Source organism: Leucoraja erinacea, chromosome 38 (assembly GCF_028641065.1).
Source record: "Leucoraja erinacea ecotype New England chromosome 38, Leri_hhj_1, whole genome shotgun sequence".
NCBI classification, from domain to species: domain Eukaryota; kingdom Metazoa; phylum Chordata; class Chondrichthyes; order Rajiformes; family Rajidae; genus Leucoraja; species Leucoraja erinaceus.
This window is the reverse complement of record NC_073414.1, coordinates 1,932,931-1,940,430: the sequence shown is the minus strand read 5'-3', so window position 1 is coordinate 1,940,430 and position 7,500 is coordinate 1,932,931. Positions and strand designations below refer to the sequence as shown.

The window sequence follows — 7,500 nt, the reverse complement described above, 5'->3', positions numbered from 1 at the left end:
AAGGGTGAAGACACAAGTGTGAAGACACAAGAGAGAAGGTCCTAGTGTGAAGACACAAGAGAGAAGGTCCTAGTGTGAAAATCCTAGTGTGAAGACACAAGAGAGAAGGTCCAAGGGTGAAGATCCTAGTGTGAAGACACTAGTGTGAAGATCCTAGTGTGAAGACACTAGTGTGAAGATCCTAGTGTGAAGACACAAGTGTGAAGACCCTAGTGTGAAGATCCTAGTGTGAAGACACAAGTGTGAAGACACAAGTGTGAAGACCCTAGTGGGAAGACACAAGTGTGAAGACCCTAGTGTGAAGATCCTAGTGTGAAGACACAAGTGTGAAGATCCTAGTGTGAAGACACTAGTGTGAAGATCCTAGTGTGAAGATCCTAGTGTGAAGACACAAGTGTGAAGACACAAGTGTGAAGATCCTAGTGTGAAGACACAAGTGTGAAGATCCTAGTGTGAAGATCCTAGTGTGAAGACACAAGTGTGAAGACACAAGTGTGAAGATCCTAGTGTGAAGACACAAGTGTGAAGATCCTAGTGTGAAGACACTAGTGTGAAGATCCTAGTGTGAAGACACTAGTGGGAAGATCCTAGTGTGAAGACACAAGTGTGAAGATCCTAGTGTGAAGACACAAGTGTGAAGATCCTAGTGTGAAGACACAAGTGTGAAGATCCTAGTGTGAAGACACAAGTGTGAAGATCCTAGTGTGAAGACACAAGTGTGAAGACACTAGTGTGAAGACACAAGTGTGAAGACACTAGTGTGAAGACACAAGTGTGAAGATCCTAGTGTGAAGACACAAGTGTGAAGATCCTAGTGTGAAGACACAAGTGTGAAGACACAAGTGTGAAGATCCTAGTGTGAAGACACAAGTGTGAAGATCCTAGTGTGAAGACACAAGTGTGAAGATCCTAGTGTGAAGACACAAGTGTGAAGATCCTAGTGTGAAGACACAAGTGTGAAGACACAAGTGTGAAGATCCTAGTGTGAAGACACAAGTGTGAAGACACAAGTGTGAAGACACAAGTGTGAAGACACAAGTGTGAAGATTCTAGTGTGAAGACACAAGTGTGAAGGTCCAAGTGTGAAGACCTCAACAAGGGACTGCAAGGAACACACCCTAAGGGTCAGATCCAAGGAAGGAGCTGAAGGCAGGCACCTCAAGCAGGGGAACACAAGGAAGATACTTCAAGGAAGGGGCTCTAAGGACCCAAGGAACATGACCCGGGAAACACCACAGGGAAAGGACTCGATGAGTGTGGACCGGTTCAGTTTCAGTCCAGGTCAAGGCTGTTGTTGGTCCAACAAACGGACTTCAAGGAAGGTGACCCGTGGAAGGGCCGGAGGCTGGCGGATGGACGCTGCAGGTTCTTACTGACCGCCCAGACCCAGCGGCCCCCTCCTCCACCCCTCCTCCACCCCTTCCCCACACCTCACCACCTCGTCTGCTCTGACCCTGGGGATTCTAGGACTAAGCTCTCCCCCCCCCTCTCTCTCTCTCTCTCTCTCTCTCTCTCTCTCTCTCTCTCTCTCTCTCTCTCTCTCTCTCTCTCTCTCTCTCCCCCCGACAGAGAGAGAGAGAGAGCGGGGGGGGCGAGAGGGGGGGAGGGGGGAGGGGGGGGGAGGGGGGGAAGGGGGGGGGGGGGGAGGGGGGGGGAGGGGGGGCATTTGCCTGCGTTAGGGTCGGTGATGCTGTGTCGCTCCAGGTGTCTCCGATAATGTCAGGGGTGGGTGTAGACTGCTGCTCACCTCCACACCCCCCCCCCCTCACCCCACCCCCCAACCCCCCCCCCCCCCCCACCCCCCCCCCCCCCCCCCTCCCCCCCCCCCCCCCCCCCCCCCCCCCCCCCCCCCCCCCCCCACGCCCCCTCCCCCTTCCCCCCCCCCCTCTCTCTCCCCTCCCCACCCCCCCCCACACCCCCCGCCACCCACCCTCTCCCCCCCCTCACCCCCTCCCCACCCCCCCCCCCCCCCCACCCCCCCCTCCCTCCCTCCCCCGCTCACCCTCCCCCCCCCCCCCCCCCCCTCCCCCCCCTCTCCCCCCCCCCCCCCCCCCCCCCACACAGTTTACATCCCAACAAAGAACCTTCCAGAGGGGGAGTCGAGGAGCTGTAGGGAATGGAGTGGTTGGTCCAGCGCACAGCAAGATCCCACGGGTGGTCGCGGTGAAACACGGTCCCTGGGGACAGGGAGGGAAACACCCCCAACCCCCCCCATCCCCCCCTCTCTCTCCCCCCCCCCCCCCACCCCGGCACTGGTCAATCACCCACTGACCACCACCCACACCCACCCTGGCACGGGGAGAGGCCGGGCATCTAATTGATCAAAAGGCTCCTGGTAAAAAGCAAGGACAGGAATTCCTCCCTCTCTCCCCCCTCTCTGCCCCCCTTCCCCCCTTGCCCATCTACCCCTCCCCCCTCCATTCCTCCACCCCCCCCCCTCTCCTCTAGCCCCCCACTCCCATGCTGAACAGAAACCACTGCCCCCCAGTCCCCCCCCCCCCTCTGGTTCCTAGCTGCCTTGTAGAGAGGGCCGTTCACCAAACCCTTCATTGGGGACCTAAAGCAAAGCGCTGCCGTTCGGCCCGTCCACAGCTGCCGTCCCACTGCCGGCAGCGACATTTCTTGTAAGTGCCTAGGAACTCAAGTCATTCCAGCGACTCCATCTAGGGCTGGCAACCCCGTCCCTCCCCCACTCCCCCCCCCCCACTCCCCACACCCCACCCACCCCCTCCCCACCCAACCCCCACCCGCGAGCTTTCCGATACACATGCAGCGGGTAGCACTGATGACCAACCAACAATCTGCCGCCTTCCACCGTTTGCTGAGAGACCTTGAGCCGGACGCCAACAGGTCCCACCACACACACACACACACACACACACACACACACACACACACACACACACACACACACACACACACACACACACACACACACACACACACACACACACACACACACACACACACACACACACACACACACACACACCACGCCGTGAGCTGAGGACTTCCTACAGATATTCAAGAAGGAACTGCAGATGCTGGGAAAATGGAAGGTGGACAAAAAGTGCTGGAGGAACTCAGCGGGTGGGGCAGCGTCTATGGAGCGAAGGAAATAGGCGACGTTTCGGGCCGGGAAGGGACCCTTCTTCAGACAGACTTCCTACAGTGAGATCCTCACCTACACTTCACCGTCTGTTGTGGAGATTAGCGAAAGGTGGAGTTCTTCACAGCGAGAGAGAGAGAGAGAGACTCCCCACACTTGACTTCCACTGGTTGACAAAGCTCCCAAATGTTGGACCAGAAACCCACCAGGTCCAACCCAGGGGACCCGCTTTGAACTGAGGTATTGACCAGAGGCAAGGACTCACCTAGACTTCACTTCTCTTCCACCGGCCAGGCCATCTGCTGAGAAACCTTCCGCCAATGTTGACCAGAAACCCAACAGGTCCAACCCCCCCAGACACCAGGCGGGGTAGCCAGGGGCACCTGCTTCACCATTTGCCATGAAGCCATCTACTGATGTTGACCTAATGGGACCAACCCAACCATCACACAGTGAGGACCCTACAGTCAGGGACTTGCCCATTCTGGATTCACCATTTGCCGAGAAACTTTCGGCCAACATTGACCAGACACCTAACAGGTCCAACACATAGATCACCAGGTGAGCTGAGATGACCTTTGGCAAAGGCTGGCCTACTATTGACATCCTGTGCTGAGGAACCTCCTACTGGTGTTGACCAGGAACCTAATGGGTCCAATCTGTACAGGACGCGGTGAGCAGTGGTGAGGACCTCCCGACATCTACAGAGTCGCCAGCCAGCAGTCACATGGAGGACTATCGCAATGTTCAAGAAACATTTGGACAGGTACATGGATAGGAGAGGCGTAGAGGGCTATGTATGGGCCAAACGCGGGCTGGTGGGACCAGTGTGGATGGGGCATGTTAGTCAGCATGGGCAAGTTGGGCCGAAGGGCCTGTTTCTACACGGTGTCACGCTGTGTGTCTCCATTTGATGGATCCTACAACTCACCAGAGAATTGGGACCCTCCAGGATAAAGTGGCCCCCTTCCCCCCCCCCCCCCCTCCCCCGCACCACTCCACCATCAGGAAACAGTGGCTGCATTATGCACCACCTACTAACTACACCCAGGCCACAAAGCCAACATTTTGGTTTTGGTCTCCAAATCTGAGGAAGGACATTATTGCCATAGAGGGAGTACAGAGAAGGTTCACCAGACTGACTCCAGGGATGTCAGGACTGTCTTATGAAGAAAGACTGGATAGACTTGGTTTATACTCTCTAGAATTTAGAAGATTGAGAGGGGATCTTATAGAAACTTACAAAATTCTTAAGCGGTTGGACAGGCTAGATGCAGGAAGATTGTTCCCGATGTTGGGGAAGTCCAGGACAAGGGGTCACAGCTTAAGGATAAGGGGGGAAATCCTTTAAAACCGAGATGAGAAGAACTTTTTTCACACAGAGAGTGGTGGATCTCTGGAACTCTCTGCCACAGAGGGTAGTCGAGGCCACACAGTTCATTGGCTATATTTAAGAGGGAGTTAGATGTGGCCCTTGTGGCTAAGGGGATCAGGGGGTATGGAGAGAAGGCAGGTACGGGATACTGAGTTGGATGATCAGCCATGATCATATTGAATGGCGGTGCAGGCTTGAAGGGCCGAATGGCCTCTACTCCTGCACCTAATTTCTATGTTTCTATGTTTCTATCCCCACTGCTAAGGACCAAGACAAGCATCACCACCAGAGGCTCCCACACTGAGGGACTTGCCTACTCTTGAGTTCCACTGGCTTCACCATTTGCCAAGGAACCTTCTGCGGACATTGACCCATAGATCGCACAGTGAGCAGAGGTGAGGTCACTACAGAATATCATATCAACAACTAGAGGGCTTAGGTTTAAGGAGAGGGGAGGGAGTCTGGGCTGATCATTGTCCCATGGACTGAGGTACAACATAGAAAACATAGAAACATAGAAATTAGGTGCAGGAGTAGGCCATTCGGCCCTTCGAGCCTGCACCGCCATTCAATATGATCATGGCTGATCATCCAACTCAGTATCCCGTACCTGCCTTCTCTCCATACCCCCTGATCCCCTTAGCCACATCTAACTCCCTCTTAAATATAGCCAATGAACTGGCCTCAACTATCCTCTGTGGCAGAGAGTTCCAGAGATTCACCACTCTCTGTGTGAAAAAGGTTCTTCTCATCTCGGTTTTAAAGGATTTCCCCCTTATCCTTAAGCTGTGACCCCTTGTCCTGGACTTCCCCAACATCGGGAACAATCTTCCTGCATCTAGCCTGTCCAACCCCTTAAGAATGTTGTAAGTTTCTATAAGATCCCCTCTCAATCTTCTAAATTCTAGAGAGTATAAACCAAGTCTATGCAGTCTTTCTTCATAAGACAGTCCTGACATCCCAGGAATCAGTCTGGTGAACGGTCTCTGCACTCCCTCTATGGCAATAATGTCCTTCCTCAGATTTGGAGACCAAAACTGTATGCAATACTCCAGGTGTGGTCTCACCAAGACCCTGTACAACTGCAGTAGAACCTCCCTGCTCCTATACTCAAATCCTTTTGCTATGAAGACAAAATACTTTGTCTTGCACTTTCTAGGGCAGACAGGCCAGAGGTTGGTCCGTGCAAAATGCTGGAGTAACTCAACAGGCCAGGAGAAAAGGAATGGGTGACGTTTGGGGTCCGAAGCCCTCTAGAGATGACCATCAGATGAAGGGTCTCGGCCCGAAACGTCGCCCATTCCTTCTCTCCAGAGATGCTGCCTGTCCCGCTGAGTTACTCCAGCATTTTGTGCCTGTCCACACAGAGATACAATCAGTTCCAACTCAGGAACGACAGGTAGCGCTGAGAAGCAGATACAGTGCAGAATATTCTAGGGGGGGTTGAGGAGAGAGGTTTTTGTTTTTACACAGAGAGTGGACAATGACAGGAAGTCGCTGCCCGGGGCGGGGAGGGGACACAGTCAGAGTGTTTTACCGAGACGTGGAGAGAAATGTCTTTAACCAGAAGGTGGTGAATCTGTAGAATTCTTTGCCAATCTAGAATCTATCTATCTCTGCCTTAAAAGTATCCACTGACTTGTGGCCTCCACAGCCGTCTGTGTGGCAAAGAATTCCACAGATTCACCACCCTCTGGCTAAAGAAATTCCTCCTTGTCTCCTTTTAAATGAGCGCCCTTTAATTCTGAGGCTGTGCCCTCTAGTCCTAGACTCTCCCACTAGTGGAAACATCCTCTCCACATCCACTCTATCCAGGCCTTTCACTATTCGGTGAAGTTTCTATGAGGTCCCCCCCTCACCCTTCTAAAGGGACGCAGAGGCCTGGGACAACCAGCGAGGCCCGTGCCAGATGCAGCCACATCTGGGCAGGTTAATCTCAGCCACATCTGGAGGGGTTGCCCAGCCACATCTGGGCAGGTTAAGCTCAGCCACATCTGGAGGGGTTACCCAGCCACATCTGGAGGGGTTGCCCAACCACATCTGGGCAGGTTAACCTCAGCCACATCTGGAGCAGGTGAAGCGAGGCCACATCTGGGCAGGTGAAGCTCAGCCACATCTGGGCAGGTGAAGCTCAGCCACACCTGGGCAGGTGAAGCGAGGCCACACCTGGGCAGGTGAAGCTCAGCCACATCTGGGCAGGTGAAGCGAGGCCACACCTGGGCAGGTGAAGCGAGGCCACATCTGGGCAGGTGAAGCGAGGCCACATCTGGGCAGGTGAAGCGAGGCCACACCTGGGCAGGTGAAGCGAGGCCACACCTGGGCAGGTGAAGCGCAGCCACATCTGGGCAGGTGAAGAGAGGCCACACCTGGGCAGGTGAAGCGAGGCCACATCTGGGCAGGTGAAGCGAGGCCACATCTGGGCAGGTGAAGCGAGGCCACATCTGGGCAGGTCTGGGCAGGTGTGAGGCCAGCTCAGCCACATCTGGGCAGGTGAAGCACATCTGGGCAGGTGAAGCCCCACATCTGGGCCACCACATCTGGGCAGGGTGAAGCGAGGCCACATCTGGGCAGGTGAAGCGAGGCCACACCTGGGCAGGTGAAGAGAGGCCACAGCTGGGCAGGTGAAGCGAGGCCAGAGCTGGGCAGGTGAAGAGAGGCCACATCTGGGCAGGTGAAGCGAGCCACATCTGGGCAGGTGAAGGGAGGCCACACCTGGGCAGGTGAAGCGAGGCCACACCTGGGCAGGTGAAGCTCAGGCCACATCTGGGCAGGTGAAGCGAGGCCACATCTGGGCAGGTGAAGCGAGGCCACATCTGGGCAGGTGAAGCGAGGCCACATCTGGGCAGGTGAAGAGAGGCCACATCTGGGCAGGTGAAGCGAGGCCACACCTGGGCAGGTGAAGCGAGGCCACATCTGGGCAGGTGAAGCTGGGAGGTGAAGAGAGGCCACATCTGGGCAGGTGAAGAAGAGGCCACATCTGGGCAGGTGAAGCGAGGCCACATCTGGGCAGGTGAAG

The 7,500-nt window shown here is 55.1% G+C and overlaps 1 protein-coding gene across 1 annotated transcript in view; it reads left to right on the top strand.

Moving 5' to 3' along the window:
- Positions 1-47, top strand: part of LOC129714107 (protein TUNAR-like) — a 2,694-nt gene extending 2,647 nt beyond the window's left edge. Inside the window, exon 2 of the mRNA XM_055663585.1 lies at positions 1-47. This exon is cut by the window's left edge and continues 241 nt beyond it. The gene's annotated coding sequence lies outside the window, so the exon portion shown is untranslated.
- Positions 48-7,500: the final 7,453 nt, after the last annotated feature.